General features: G+C 47.3%; 1 protein-coding gene across 4 annotated transcripts in view; it reads left to right on the plus strand.

Moving 5' to 3' along the window:
* The window catches only part of LOC135914484 (glutathione hydrolase-like YwrD proenzyme), a 133,250-nt gene that overhangs the window by 60,279 nt on the left and 56,171 nt on the right, over window positions 1-16,800 (plus strand). The window lies entirely within an intron of this gene.

The following is a 16,800-nucleotide window of genomic DNA, read 5'->3' on the forward strand; positions in this document are numbered from 1 at the left end:
CCAATAGATTCACTTTTGAGAGTAAGCCCAAACCTTTGGGTTGTGGCTTAAGAAACTGTCAACTCTCATTGGCAATTGCTTCCGTGGGATGGGCTAACGACCCTACCGCCCTTTTTCTTTGTCTCTTTCCCCTATAACAATCGAGACGAGGTGCTTGTTCCTCAGTCTAGGCTGTAATCACTAAACCTGATAGAACAGTAAGACTCCGTACGATGCAACGCTAGTCTGGGCCGTAACCACTTAGTGGTAGAACAGTGAGACTCGGTTGGTCGTATGTAGTGACAGTTGTCCTAGGCTCTAACTTAAGAGAGAGTAGAAGAGTAAGGCGCTGTTTACTTGTGTATTTTGTATCAGTGTTCTTTTGCTCACTGTGTATTTGACTGTGTAAATATTTCCGTTGCAATATATCTTCAAGTTTTGTTACCTCCAACCTGCCTCCTGCTTCATCAACGCCGATAATCACCTTGAAGAGACTTTGGTCGACTTCAAGGAGAAAAGAACAATCAAAACTTAACTGGCGCAGTCGACAGGATCGGCGAGCTCTACAACATCGAATCCTGGACCAGTGGTGAAAGGATCAAGTCATCCAACGAGCACCTCCTGCACCTTTGAGAAGATCCCACAGCAGCCAATCCCGGCACCGTGGAGGAGATCAGAAAACGACAGTGCATTCAGCAAAGGGTGAGCAGGATTTCTTGCGTCTTTCTCAAGTTGGCATGGCAGTTGATGTGTAGAGCAAATGGTGAGGACACGCGGAGGCGCAGAGACAATGGAGTCTAATGAAGTTGAGGGTGCGACGGTGGCGGAAATGGATCGGAATCGGGAGCTATCAAATGACGATAGGCTAAATTCCGATAAGTCAAATGAAATGAGAGAACCCAGTCAGAGCCAGGAATTTTCGCAGCAGGCTTTGCAAATTCCGAATGATACAAGAACGCTTGAACTTGAAATTCAAAGGCTCAATGCTCAGACTACCTGTATACAACTTCAGATTGAGTACGAAAGGCTGTTGCAGGCAAGGACGAATGCTGAACGTCTCAATGGCACGTCGTCCAGCGCTGAGTCGGAGCGGGGCGATCGGAGGCGAATGGGCTTCCACTCCGTCGAGCAATGCGCAAGAGTGCTGAAAGGGTTCCGCGTGCCGTGTGACGCGGATGTACCCTTATGGTTTGAGGAAGTAGAAAGACTTTTTGCTACTTACGGGGTACCGTATGAGAGTCGCGTGCATCTAGTCATGCCAGCTCTCACTGAGCGCGTTCGCTACCTACTGCGTAACCTCAACCAGGAAGAGAGTACAGATTACGAGTCAGTTAAACAGGCAGTGTTGATGGAACTGAAGCTTTCTCCGGCAGAGTATCTGCAAAGGTTTGAGAGAGCAGTGAAGCGGAAGGAGGAAACGTGGTCACAGTTCGCGTCGCGAGTGAAAACGTATTTTTCCTACTACCTTCAAGTAAGAGGAGCCGACACTGTAGAAGTGATGGCAGAACTCATGGTTGCGGATCGTATAAAAGCGGGCCTTAGTATAGAGGGTCTTGAGTACGTGAGGCTACGAGAAGGCGAGGAATGGCTTAAGCCACCTGAGATTGCCAAAGTACTGCAAACTTTGGAACAAGCGAAAGGCAAAGGATATGCCTCAAAGCCATCAGCGGCAGAGATGGGGCAAAAGCCGACGCGAGTGGCGAAAAGCGCCCTTAAGTGCCACGTATGTCACAGCTCAGGCCATTTCGCTAAGGATTGCCCGAAATCTAGTGACAAGGGAAACCAGCCAAAGAAGGCTACCGAGCCAAGGCCGATAGCACAAAGGGTGTTGATAGCCGACGAGACGGGAAGTGGGATACCTGATGGAGTCCTTACTGCAAAGGTAGAGGCCTTGAAACACAAAGGTGAAGGCATGACCAACCTACAGTTGATCCCGATCTCATGCGGAAACGTATCCACAGATGCGATTTTAGATACGGGGAGTGAAATAACTGTCATACGCGAGAGTCTGCTTCCGCAATGTATTGTGGAGCCTTCAGGCACGGTACGATTGGTGTCTGCATTTGGTAAAACTATTGAGGCAAAGCTAGCAACGTTGCCGGTAAAGTTAAATAACCCGCAAATGGCAGCGGAACCTCAGAACGTTGACCTACTTTGCGCGTTGACTAATGAGCTCGTCGAGGGCACAGATTGTTTGTTGACCAAGGAAGATTGGGAACAATTGTTGAGGGCCAGCAGCTCTCTGGAATCCATTGTAGCACCGGCCGAGCCTGCTCAGAGGATAGAGCGATCAAATGAGAAAGCCGAGGCAGTAGCCTGCAACGTTACTTTGGAGGAGGAAGGTGTTTCTGGAGAAGTTGAGCTAATTGATGAATAGAGGGATGCGTCAATAAGCCAGAGAGAAGAGTTCCGCAGATTGCAGCTAGCTGACGCTACCATAAAGAAGGGGTGGGAAGATGCTCGGAGTGGGAAATCCGGCATGTTCGTGTCTGATGGACTCTTATACCACTGGGACTCAATAGTAGGCACCCGAGTGAGACAACTAGTTGTTCCGAAAGACAAGCGCAGTGAGGTGATGCATTTGGCTCACGAGTCACTATGCGGAGGGCACCTAGGCCCGAAGAAAACTAAAGCGCGCATTAGGTATAATTTTTTTTGGCCTGGCATGGAGAAGGAGGTATTAGAGCATTGTCGCTCATGCCATGATTGTCAAATTCGCTCTGACAGGCGTCGCACGGACAGAGTACCTATAACTCCTCTCACTAGGCCAGAGCACCCTTTTCAAATTGTCAACGTAGATATCATTGGACCCTTAGACACACCGTCAGCGAGAGGCCATAGGTACGCGCTATGCTTGGTGCACATTTGTACAAGGTGGCCAGAGGTTGTCCCACTGCGCTCTTTGACAGCTAAGGCGACTTGCGACGCGTTGATTGAAATTTTCAGTCGCACTGGCGTTCCGGAAATGATCTGTTCTGACCAGGGCACTAATTTCAAATCACAGCTCACACAGTCGATGCTCGAGAAATTAGGTTGCGCACCAAGGTTCTCGACCCCAGAACACCCAGAGAGTAATGGAGTCGTAGAAAGATGGAACAGGGTATTGAAAAACATGTTGTTCCATGTCATTCAAAGAGACTCGAAGAATTGGGACATATTGATCCCGCTTGTATTATGGGCTTATCGGGAAGTTCCCCACGAGGTTACCGGAGTGGCTCCATTCCGTCTGTTGTATGGAAGAAACCCCACGGGACCGCTTCTAATACTACAGCGGACGTGGACGGGAGAACTGACGGTACCTGCAACTTTAAGAGAGAACCCCGCTAAGTATTTAGAGCAACTTCGGCAGCAACTCGAGACCGCTGCTAATATCGCTGAGCTAACTAGTGCAACACGTCAGGACAGCTATGTTGGTGCGTATAATCGCAGCACCAGAGACAAAGCTTTTAAGGTTGGCGACAAAGTGCTGGTATTCGACAACGATCGGAATGGTAAGATGGCACCTAAGTGGCTGGGCCCGTTCACAGTGGTTGGACGTGAGCGACGGCATTCTTATCGGGTTGAAACAGTAGAGGGTAAAGTGAAAATATTCACGCCAACTACATTCGACCATACTATGCAAGAGTCAGCCATATTGGGGTCATTTTCGATCAGGACCATGACTTTGGGGAGGTAGAATATGCTCCGCAACCTACAACTATAAGGCGCGAAGAGTTGGCGGTGACAAGCGACAAGGTTGCTCATCTAGATGCTGATTCCCAGACGGAAATACAGGCTGTATTTCAAAGGCATCGTGCACTCTTTGACGGCATTCCGGGTATGGCAAATGTGGGTCAACATAGGATAGAATTAGAACCAGGGCACCAGCCAAGGAAGACGTTACCTTATCGGATACCTGAGCTGTTAAAGAAGGAAGTCAGCCGGCAAGTTGGTGAACTTTTGCCTTGGAAACTGATCTATCCTACTGAAAGCGAATTTGCGCATCCGGTACTATGCGTAGGGAAAAAGGATGGGACAATCCGCATGTGTGTAGATTACCGCGCGCTAAATGCCGTCACCAAAGTGGATGCGTTCCCTATGATGAATCCTCAAGAATTGATTTTCAGAGCTGGAAGAGCACAGTTCATTACGGTGATAGACCTTAGGCGCGGGTACTGGCAGGTGCCGATGGAAAAGAAGAGTCAGAATTTCACCGCGTTTGTAACGCATGAAGGTCAATATGCTTGGAAAGTGATGCCGTTCGGGCTAAAAAATTCAGCCGCGACCTTTCAGAGAATGGTGAACAAGCTCTTATCGCAACATCAGACATACGCCACGGCATACCTAGATGATATTGCCATTTTCTCTAACACGTGGAAGGGGCACTTAAAGCATCTCGACATTATCCTTCAGGTCCTAGAAAAGGCTGGGCTGAAAGCCAGTCCGGAAAAGTGTCAGGTTGCACAATCCCACATTCATTACCTCGGGCATATTGTCGGTTCAGGGACGCACGCACCAGATCCAGAGAAAATAGCTGCAATTAAGAATCTGGTGCCACCACGCACTAAAAAGGAGCTACGCAGACTGCTAGGACTGTGCGGCTACTATCGCGAGTACGTCAGAAAATATGCAGAGGTGGCGAGCCCGCTCACGCGGTTAACAAAGAAAGCGGTACCCAATAGCATACCCTGGCCGGAGGAAGCTCAGACGGCATTTGAGACACTGAAACAGTCCCTGTGCGAGGCCGTGGCGCTCAGCACTCCGGACCCATCTGAGCCCTACTGGCTTTTCACAGACGCGTCAGCTACGGAGGCGGGCGCTTGTTTGGCGCAAATGACAACCGAGGGAAAGGAGAGGCCTATTGCCTTTGCCAGCCACCGCTTCACGCCGACTCAGACGCGATGGTCGACAATTGAGAGGGAAGCGTTTGCTATTATATGGGCCTTAAAGAAGTTTGACTACTGGCTTTTTGGTGCCGAGATAAACGTGGTTTCCGACCACAATCCATTGTCGTACCTTACTACTTCGACTCCACACGGGGCAAAATTGACAAGATGGGCTCTGGCTTTACAGCGATATCATGTGTCAGTGCGACATCGGAAGGGTGTCAGTAATGGTAACGGGGATGCTTTATCCAGGCTTCACAACAGCTCATGGAAGCCAGCGTAATACTATAGTGCCATGCCAACTGGATGGACGTGAATGTTCCTGCTCACTTGGCGCTGTATATTGCGGACTTTGTGAGTGCCGATTCAAGACATAGAGACACTAGAGTGCTCTTACAGTTTGGAACTGCAATCGTGTGCTTAATAGTTTGGTGACATGTATTGTGTATTTCTTTTTACTCTCTTCTTGCTGTGTTATTTGAAAGTGTTTGTTGTTGTGATGTAATTAGGCAAGCGTGTGATTAGAATGTTCGTTACGTAATCGTGGCAGTGATTTATCGTATCACTGAGCGAAAATCAGCCCAGTATACTCGTTAGGGGGAACGTGTTAGGCCGCTCATCTCTCGAACAGGCAGAATGGACGGCGTAGGGCTGCATGATTGTTTTGTATATACTTTTGCAGTGCCGCGAGTTGCCCATGCGTTTTGTGAATGGGGAAGCGTCCACCCCCCCCCCCCCCCCCCCAGCGCGTCGGGCGGCAACCGTTTCTGTTTTTGAGAGGTCGGACGGCCCGCGTGGTGTCGGGTAACCGACACCACGCGGGAGCCGAGGCGCGCGCCACCGCGGGGGGCGCGGTGCAGAGGCGGAAAACGGATTCGGAGAAAATGCTTTTACGCGCGCTGTGTTGATATTCTGCCGATGGTCACAATAGGGCCACGCGGACAAACCTCGAGTGGGACGGTTGTATACGTGACGTTGTGGCGCCGGCTCTTGAGTCCCCTGCTAATTAGTGACGCAGCTGCTAGCAATGTTGACCACGTCTGGCGCGTACGGAGCGGGGGGTTCACGCCCCTACGCATTCGGGCGGCAGCCACGTGCATCTTGTTTTGAGCGCTGGGGAGAGCCCGCTTGGTGTCGTGTTGCAACATGCAGTGCGCGCCGTAGAGGGGGGGCGCAGTGCGCGTGCGGAGGCCGCGTTCGGAGAACGTCGTTTTAAGAGCACCCGAGTCCGGATGCCGCCAGCGGTAATTATTTTTCTACCAGGAAAAACCTTGAGGGGGGACTACGGTACGCGGTGTTGGGACACCAGCGCCCGAAGCCCCCTGCTGGCTAGAAACGCCGCTGAGGTGCCAGATGGCCGCAATAAATCGTGCACGCCTGACGTGTTTGCCGAGGCCGTCACTGACCACGTGGAAATAGGAGGGGGAGAAGAAGATGTGGGAAGAGGGAAAACAGGGTGGTTTTCCAATAGATCCACTTATGAGAGTAAGCCCATCCCTTTGGGTTGTGGCTTAAGAAACTGTCAACTCCCATTGGCAATTGCTTCCGTGGGATGGGCTAACGACCCTACCGCCCTTTTTCTTTGACTCTTTCCCCTATAACAATCGAGACGAGGTGCTTGTTCCTCAGTCTAGGCTGTAATCACTAAACCTGATAGAACAGTAAGACTCCGTACGATGCAACGCTAGTCTGGGCCGTAACCACTTAGTGGTAGAACAGTGAGACTCGGTTGGTCGTATGCAGTGACAGTTGTCCTAGGCTCTAACTTAAGAGAGAGTAGAAGAGTAAGGCGCTGTTTACTTGTGTATTTTGTATCAGTGTTCTTTTGCTCACTGTGTGTTTGACTGTGTAAATATTTCCGTTGCAATATATCTTCAAGTTTTGTTACCTCCAACCTGCCTCCTGCTTCATCAACGCCGATAATCACCTTGAAGAGACTTTGGTCGACTTCAAGGAGAAAAGAACAATCAAAACTTAACTCCCACCATATGTTCACCAGTTTTGCATTGAAGTCGCCCATGACTACAATATACACAGTTTGCGCCTGTCTCATTGGTATTTCAGCCTCTTCATAAAACGGTTCTATTTCTTCATCACTGTACTGGAAGTTGGAGCGTAGGCTTTTACTACCTTTAACTTATATTTACTCTTTATATTCATTACGATGACTGCTACCCTCTCAATAATGCTGTAGGATTCATCAATGTTGCTCGTTCTCTCCGTATGAATAAGAAATCCTACCCCTTATGGTCTCCTGTCTGGAAGACCTCTGGAAACCGAGAACGTGGCCGACAATCAGCACTTTATAAGCTTCCCCAGTTCTTCTAACCACGCTCAGGCCAATAATATCGCATGCGTTATTTACTTACTTCTCAACAACCCCAGCTATGCTAACCACTTGAGAGCGGCTGCATGCTAAACGTTGACAGGTTCAGTCTCTTCTGCTGACTTGTCCGGATCTAGGTATTCGTAGCACCCTCTGCTGTAGTTCTGACCACCGCCTTCGTGAGGTGCTCCACAGGCGCTGGGGATTGAGCGGCACGGGTAAACTTGAAGCGTCATGAGGGAGGTAGTGGCCGACTGTTCTACCGGGGGAATCCAACTCCTGTTTTGGTGAAGGAGTGTCTTTGTTGAAGCTTAGTGGGCCTTCACAATGTGGTTGCCCCTGGACTAGCATCTCCCTAGTGGTCCCCGCATTTTGTTGTTGCTGTGAGGTGCCACTCCAAAGCCTGAAAAATGCAGTGGACCGGACGGTGATACCAACTTACGACATTCAAATTAGAAGCCCAGTATCCTACTTCTCCTTCCGTGCCACTGCCTTGATGGAGTGCAGTATGCCTGAAACATTGAGGCGTGATGTGAAATGCCACAAGCATCAGGGGCCTAATTCACAGATTCTCGTTCGTAAATGATATTTATCATTCGGTGGCCGCTTTCGCTAATATTATGTATAACGTAATCATTGGCTGCAATTTTACTTTATATTCTAATTCTAGCGCAAGACCTTTAATGCGAAGCATATTACTAAAGCTCAACCCAGCTACTCAGGCACGGCGGTGCCGCCTTCAATACCACGTGACACCGTGACGTCACGACAGAGGAGAAACGGGGCTCCGACTCGCGCCATCGCTCGCGGCGTCGCGGCGGTATATAAGCAGCTGCGCTTGCCACTGCTAGACACTCACGAGGTGAGATGCCTCCTGGAGACAGAGCTGCTGGTTGGAATGAGAAGCGAAGGTTGCGGCGTGCTACAGAGACTGTTTCTAGGTGGCTTTGCTACGGCGCAGCGACTACGCGCCCCGCATCGGACGCGGTGAGCTTCGAGCAACGCAGAGTTCGGCGCGACAACGAAATGTGCGCCTGAGAAAGCACCGCACGCCTGAGCCAACGCCGACGACACCGGCTTTTCTGCGACACGAGCTCCTTAACGCTGTCGCGTTAAAATAAAGGCTAGTATGCTTCGCATCCTGGGCTTAACCTTAGCTAATCCATAGCCAGTTATTTTTCTGTACATTACCAAGATTAATTGAATATATCTCTTAGAAGCTTGGTGCATCAGGCAAGCGGATGATGACATTTGTAAGTACTGCGCTGACGAGCGACAACAAATGAGGAAGGGCACAGGACAGTGGTCGTTCTGTGCTCCTCAAAACAATTCATTTTTGAGGCAGAGCAACCATATGAAGAATAATTTAGATACTTATGCCTGCAATAATAAATAACTTGTTTTGAGTAATCAGCCAGTATATGTAAAATTTCTAACTTGTATTACGAGTGTGCCACCCGAATGTTTACTTATCAATAACAGCGAAAAATTGCATACTTATTAATCGTGCTGATTAATAAGTATGTATTCTTTCCAACTCGCCCATCCTTCTATCTTAACGCAGATGTTGTGCGGTCAAGGAGTTTTCACCACCGATATCCACCCCCCAGAATTGCTACAACGTATCGACGTCCGGCTTCCTCAATAAAATCAGAAAAAAAAAACGTTTTCTGTGATATTTTTCATACATTATATGATAAACGTTTTTCTACTCTCCGCTATTAATTTTTTTATTTGAGAGCGCCGCTCGTTCCTGCGGCAAGAGTCGGCGGCGCCTTCGGCGTAACCGAGTGAACGAGCACAGCAGCGAAAGGATGAAAGCGGCAGGCGCAGTGGCGCATGGTGCCGCGCGCGACGTGTTCTGCGACGATCGCTATGAGATTGCGCCATGATACCGCGCCGTCCTCCGTTGAATCTTTATCTTTCTTCGGTCACTGCTTCTCATCGGGTAACAATTGCTAAACGTCATCCGTCGACGTACAATGCGATTGCATGTATCCGATGTTTCTCGAATGTTATCGATAATTCCATCCGTTGGCTGTTTTCGCGAAGCCGTCTTGGGACGGGAATTGCATATTACTTTCTGGAAGCCCCGTCGGCACCAGTGACTACTCTAGAACTTTCGAGGAGTGGTGTATAAAAGCCCACGCGCTTGACCCGCTTATCAAATTTTCGATGACCGGAGACCCTGCTCGCCGCTATCATTGTGTTTTTAGTGTTACTTGTTTTGCAACGCTTCGCTTGATTTGCAACGTGCCGCACGAGATTGTCCGCGCCATCAAATAATCGCGAAATGAAAACGCTTACAGAGCTGAGCTAAAATTTCGCATTATGGAGTATCGTAAGCGTCGGTGAATTTTCGGACAGTGATATTTTTTACACAATAATAATTTTATTTTTACTCGCCTCACTAGTTACAAGTAGTGCTTCTCCGTGTCTGCACCTCTTTAAGATGATTCTGGAAACCACAGCAAATATTGCCTACGACGTAATGAACTGAAGCAGCTGTGTATCTCAGTTATTAATAATGTTTCAAGACATTTGGCTCGTGCCTTGTAGCGCAGAAACTGCGGTATAGGCGCCTTGACCTTGTGTCTTCTATTTATTTCTAAGCATATTCCTTGGTTTCTAGGCTTTCGTTTTCTGCCTTGCTTCGCTATGACGCAAAAAATATTCTATCTGGTCAAATGCACAAGGAAACAGACGATGGGTACAGACAGTCTCTGACAACGTCTAATCCAAAGGATAATGAAACGCATCCTTTGGGCCAAGTGTCTCTCCTTTCGCTGGAAACGCTTTATAAATCGTGTCACAAGGGACAGAAGTGATGACCAACACAATAACGAGGTGAGAACAGGCGCCAACGTTTCGACAAGTGTATATTTCTTTTTCAACGTGACATACGCTCACTTTTGCACAGTATATATAGGGACGGTTCTTATTAAACGGATAGAGGTTAAGGCTTTTGGGCGAGGTAACTGCCGAGGGTGGGTTAGCGGCGAGTGTGCAGAATTGAAAAGAAAAACATTGCGCATCAGAATGTCGGTGGAGGAATGTGAGGCTGCGCCGTGTGTCATTCGGTTGGCGTATCATTGTAGGTTCCTCTTTTCATGAAAGCCGTCTTGACGATGGGCAGGGGGGGGGGGGTGCATATGTGCTCCCCTGAAGGTCAGTGAACTATCGTCTCTCGGAAAGGGAGAAGAACGTTAGCGCCAGAAAATTACGCTCGTGAAAATAAAACAGAAATATTAAATTAAAAGAACGAAAGGCATGTATAAAAGGAAAAGGGAGTGGACAGGATGGATAACACATTTAACAAAATAGAAAATAAAATGACTCAGAAACTCAATGAAAAATAACCAAGTGCTGTTGCCCATCGTTTGATGTTTAGTGTAGCGAATAGATGGAGATTGTCCCTCTGAAACGGTTATGCCAATTAGTGGCAATGTCTTGAACGTATGGATAATGTATGATTCCCTACATTTAATGCTAATGCCGACTGCATCTCTAACGCTGACGCAACTCGTAAGGCCTGTCGATAAGAATTTGTGGATAGTTTCGTTCCGCTAGCGTTACTTTAGGGTCATTTAGGTGGTGAATATAATCGTTGTCTTCGATACACCTTCTTCTTATTCGAAAAAAATTCCTCGCTTGCAGTGTCGGGGGTCATGAGATCGTGTGGTCTAAATACTGCTGGCTATCCGCAGACTTCCGATAAAGTGTCGTTCACTGTTTTCCATTATCTACGTAAACTGTTGTGTCGAGGAAGATGATTTGTTTAGAGTGGTTAGCAGTAAACTTAATAGTTGGTTCAAGGCGATTAAAATGGCTAATTAGGTCCGTAAGCAAATTTGTGCCGTGTTCCAGTATCATGAACATGTCGTCAAAGTGACGGATGTAGGTGTGGGGTTTTAAAGGGTACAATTTCAGTAGGTTTTCTCCAAGCTATCCGAGGAAAACGCTGGCATACGTGGGAGCGAATAGTGTTCCCACACTTACGCCGAAAGTCTACGTAGTCAATGAAATCAAATCCAAAATAGGTAAGCGTGAAAAGTAACCTAAGAAGTGGCTCGTAAACTTGAGGAGCCGCCACTTGAGGATTTACTGCGGAGGACTTCGACAGGGCTTGGATCGCTTCCCTTACGGGTGTGTTAGGCTAAAGAGCAGAAACATCTCAATTACTAGAATAGCGTAGTAGGAGAGGATTTGGTTCGCGTTTAATGAGTCGACAATTCGAAGAAAATGGGGTGTATATTGAAGAAAAGGAGGTACGGTGGTCGAAATATTTGACAGATGGTGATTTAAGAATTTAGATATTGACTCAGTAGGTGTGTTGTTGTTAGACACTGTAGGCCTGGATGGGATTTCTGCTGTAAATATTTCTTCGACGGGAACTTTGTTTATATTAAACACATAAAAAAAACATAAAATGCACCCTACTTTCTTCGAAATGTCGACTCGATCAACGCGAATAAAATTGTCTCCGACCGCGCTATTCTAGTAACTTTAGATGTTTCTGCTCTTTGCATTAACATAGAAATAAGTGATGGAATCGATGCTATGTTGAACTCCGGCGCAGTCAATCCTCAAGCGCACGCTGCTGAAGTTCACCTGTCGCTTCCTGAATTAGTTATCGTGCTCAACTAATTCAAATTATATTCTGTTCACTAGCTACAAACTTCTGGCTAAAGTATGAGATCACCCGTCGCTCCTACTTGAGTTGCTATTTTTATGGGACAGCTTGAAGCAAAAATCATGAGCCATTCAACTCGGTGAAGGTGGTTGGCAAATGAAGCTGCTCTGCAGAAAACATGGAGGGGACACATAATTTTGAACAAAGGTACGAACTCATTTATTGTCTTGATGGATGGTCATCGTGATGAAAGGTACGCACAATAATTTATTGTCTTGATGGGTGGTCATGATTTCACTCGCAACTGCAATCACAATCCTTGGTAATGTGAAATCGATGCACGTACGCCGCTGGGTGTTCGGTTGGGCCGTATCGGTGTGGCATGGAAAGGGATATGTCTGCAACGCGGAATGCGTAAACCGCTCCCTTTTCGGTACCGGTACATCCACATTGAAGTCACACACAACGATGGCCGGGATAGTGTCATAGTAGCTAAAACATGCAAAGAGTATAGCCATAAACCTTACCGGACTAGGAGTTATTGCATATTTTGCTTGCTTACGGCATTGCTCAGCGGGATATGAGTCATTGATGATGACAGTTTTTCACATGCTGTACTGCATGTTGTATGCGGGATTAGAAAAAAATTTAAGTGCGGTTCGCTTCCCTTTGCCGAGTGCTTGTAGCCTCTGCCTTACGGGGCAATGAACCATTGCATTTTTGCTTGCTCACGGGAGCAGGAATGCTTACGGGTGTTTGAGCCATTGATGATAATAGTTTTTGTTCAAGCAGAACCAAAATGCATAGAGCCCTAGCCATATACAGCTTCGCTGTCAAAAGTTATGAAGTGACACTTTTTAAAAACCCGCACCTACATGCGTCACATGGATGACATATTCATAATATGGCGAGATGGTACAAACGTGTCAACCAACCTAATCAGCTATTTCAAGAGATTTCACCCGAGCCATTCATTTGATGCTCGCCACTTTAGTACTAAAATCAACTTCCTCGACACAATGGTTCACATAGAAAATTCAAAATAGAGAACAGCTCTTTACCAGAAACCTACGCATAGCCAGCAGTATTGATACGACACCAGTCATCACCCGTGGCACTCCAAGCGAGGAATGTTTGCCGACGAAACGAAAGGAAAAAGAAGAATCTGTAGTGAAGGCAACTATTATACCCGCCACCTAAATGACCCTAAGGTAACGCTATTGGTAAGAAACAGCCCCAATTGCTCTCGACTGGGCTTAGGACGTTGCGTCAATATTAGAGGTGCAGTCAGCATTAGCTAAGAAAGAGCCTATACCAAAGTCTTGAAGACCACCAGCCTTTTTAACGAACTATTCTGATGCCCTCCCAAACGTAAACGGCATCCTAGAAAAATACCATGCAATATTATCAAGTAACGAGCGTCCGAGAAAAGCATTCCCGCTGGTACCAAGGCTGACCTAACGCCGCAACAGAAATTTGAAAGACATTTTAGTGCACACAAAGCTCATCCAACATCATTCCCCCGCAAAAAAATCACGTTGCCGCCCTTGGCACAAAACCTGCAGGCATCTTCACAGTGACGCTAAATATAAAATCACTGAAAAGCTATACACAAGAAATGAAAACTAGCCTTACTTGAACTAGTTGTGATTTCATTTGCGTGCTTGTGTGTTTATTTTGCAAGAAAAAATATACTGGTAAAACATGATAATCAATGAGCTAAACGGGCTTCGTGCGGACATAGGTAAATAACTTACAGGGATACATGTCCGTGGTGCGGAACAACCGCCACATTATATCACATCACGTGGGAATGCAAGCGTAATTTCGCATTCCATAAAGTAAGTAACCCAAGCGCGGAACAATGGGAGGGTCTGCTCACCAGCAGCGAGCTCGCAGCCCAACGGGCAATTGTGCAGCACGCCTGCGAGGCAGCAAGACTCAGCGGTGCCCTGGAATAGGGGCGCCGACCTTGTGAAGCGGCCAGGACTCAAAACATGAAGACACCGGCCCACCGCCAATCTCTCTGAGATATAGAGAATTAAAGTTTTTCCATTCCATTCCATTTCCAAAGCCGTTGCCGGGCATTTCAACCAACCAAGTCGCAACTTTGACCAACTTAAACTCCAGATAATAGAGTGAAACTTCCATTCTGCGCGATAAAGAAAATATAGAGAATCCTACCTCATCCATAAGTTCAAGGCATTGCAACAAATCGCAATAAGCGTTTCAAAGGGACCTTTGAAATCGATTCGCTACACTAAACATCAGACTATGGGCTTTTTTTTCATGAGCGTCATCTTCTACCGCTAATTTTGTTGTCTCTTTCCGAGGGACGACAGTTCACTGACCTTCGGTGGAGCACATATGACCCCCCCCCCCGTCCTCTTTCCTTTGTCCAGGCCGCTTCCCCAGAAAAGAGAAACGTATGATGAACTTCAACTGGGTGGCACACAGTTCAGCCCCTCATTCCTCCACCGACGTTCAATTGCGGATTATCTTTCACGTCAGTTCTAGACCCTCGCCGCCAACAGACCCCCTCTAGTTACCTCGCTCTCCCTCCTTACCTTCTCTCCCCTTTAGAATAACCGTATATGTGTGTGTATATATATATATATATATATATATATATATATATATATATATATATATATATATATATATATATATATATATATATTGTAAGGAAGATAACGAACATGCGCGCTGGGTCAGCAGCATCGGCAGCATCAAGCGCGCAGCAGAAGCTCGAGCTCGAGGACTGTGCTCGGTGCATCGTAGAACCGGCGGCCGCTGCGAACCCTAATAAACCTCCTTTATAATTGGTGGAGGTGCGGGTTAACGTTCCACTCTACCATCCTGGAACTCCGTTCTCGGACGCTACCCTCCGCCATGCCGGACGCCGACCAGCAGACTCTTCCATCGCCACCCGTCCCTTGCGCTGGCACCGTTCGCAAGCGGGAGCCTCCCATCTTCAGCGGAACCGACGACAACGACGTTGAAGAGTGGCTCTCGTCCTACGAACGGGTGAACGTTCACAACAAATGGAACGACTCGGACAAGCTGGCTTACGTCTCATTCTACCTCGCGGGCGTGGCCAGTCTCTGGTTCAGAAATCATGAAAGGGATATCCGAACGTGGTCGGCGCTCAAGACGTCCATCACAGAAGTATTTGACCGACCCGCCGTCAGGAAACTCCGAGCTGAGCAGCGTTTGCGTACACGCGCACAGGACACGGGTGAGACATTCACCAGCTACATAGAAGACGTTCTCGATTTGTGCAGGCGCGTGAACGCTGCCATGACGGAAGCGTAAAAGATCAAGCACGTCATGAAGGGAATCGACGATGACGCGTTCCAAATGCTTCTGGCCAAGGACCCGCGCACTGTTGGCGACGTCATCAGCTTGTGCCAGAGCTATGATGAATTGCGTAAGCAGCGAGCTCTGACAAGGCGACATCCCACGCCAAATGCGGCATCCCTCTGCAGCCTTACCACCGGCCCAGAACACGCCTCCCTGATAACGCAAATCAAGGATTTCGTTCGCGAAGAAGTCGCACGACAGCTATCTCTGGTGTCCGTCACTCAGGAGTCTGCCAGCACTTTGCCGTCTCATATCCGTAACGTGATCCATGAAGAGGTCGCGGAAGCGCTGCCGGCTGTTCACCAGCAGGATGTCGTGACTACACCAGTCACTGATGCTACGGTTGCTGCAAGGAGGTTTATTATAAAGGAGGTTTATTAGGGTTCGCAGCGGCCGCCGGTTCTACGATGCAACGAGCACAGTCCCCGAGCTCGAGCTTCTGCTGCGCGCTTGATGCTGCCGATGCTGCTGACCCAGCGCGCATGTTCGTTATCTTCCTTACAATGTATATGGTTTGTCGTACAGTATAATGCCCGAACTCAAGATTGTTAACGAATGCTATGAATGTATTGGTCTTCAGTGCATGAACACCTTGATTTCGCTAGTGTACCTCCCGCCATCTGGATCCATGTGTAAGTTTTTAGCATTTACTGAAAGATTATTAGAACGCAGCATCGAACTTAAACTCGCAACAGTATTAATGGGCGATTTTAATATCGATGCTTGCCCAGATAACCTAGAATATACGCGTTTTCAGGAAACTTTTGAATCATACGGGTGTTCAAATGTCATCAACGTGCCTACTCGCATCACACCTACAAGCCAGACAGCACTTGACCTCTGCGTGACGAGTTTTTCTGCTGAATATGTAAGAGCAGGGGTCCTGATGTGCGATCTTAGTGATCACCTCCCTATATACTGTCTGCTACCTCATAGACAGCCATCCAATATATGGCCTGAAAGCTTAAAAAGAATTTATTCAGAACAAAGCGTTAAGAAATTTGTTGAACTAATCTCTGGTTATCGGTGGGACGAAGTGACCGCGGAAACTGATGTAAACAATGCTTACGATCTTTTTATACCTACCTTCGCGTTCCTATACAACAGATGTTTTTCAGTTAAGAAGTTTAAAAAACACAACAAAGCCAGAAAGCCTTGGATAACTCGTGACCTCTATAACAGGATTAAATGTCGTAACAAGCTCTTCCAAAATTTTCTGAGTAGCAGAAGTGAAGATGACTTTCGGTCTTTCAAATCTGAGCGTAACAAATTAAATTCTGATATTGAACGCTCTAAACGAGAGTATTACGCGAACATGTTTTTTGCTGTCATAGGAAATTCAAATCTCATGTGGAAAGCGTTTAATGAAGTAATTAAAAAAGGCGCTATCGCAAAAAAAGTTGAATTTCAGCATAGTGAATTGTCAGATATTGAGGTTTCAAATACTTTCAATTCTCATTTTATTGATGCTGCTGCGTCCTCACAAAATGATACGCCGGTCTCTTGCACGGAATATATATTAAACCGATGTTCTTCTACGGTGTTCTTGGCGCCTACTGAGCAGCACGAGATACAGACCATAATCTTATCGTTGAAAGACAGTTGTGCTTCAGGTGAAGATGACATATAAGTGA

Source organism: Dermacentor albipictus, chromosome 8, assembly GCF_038994185.2.
Source record: "Dermacentor albipictus isolate Rhodes 1998 colony chromosome 8, USDA_Dalb.pri_finalv2, whole genome shotgun sequence".
NCBI classification, from domain to species: Eukaryota; Metazoa; Arthropoda; class Arachnida; order Ixodida; family Ixodidae; genus Dermacentor; species Dermacentor albipictus.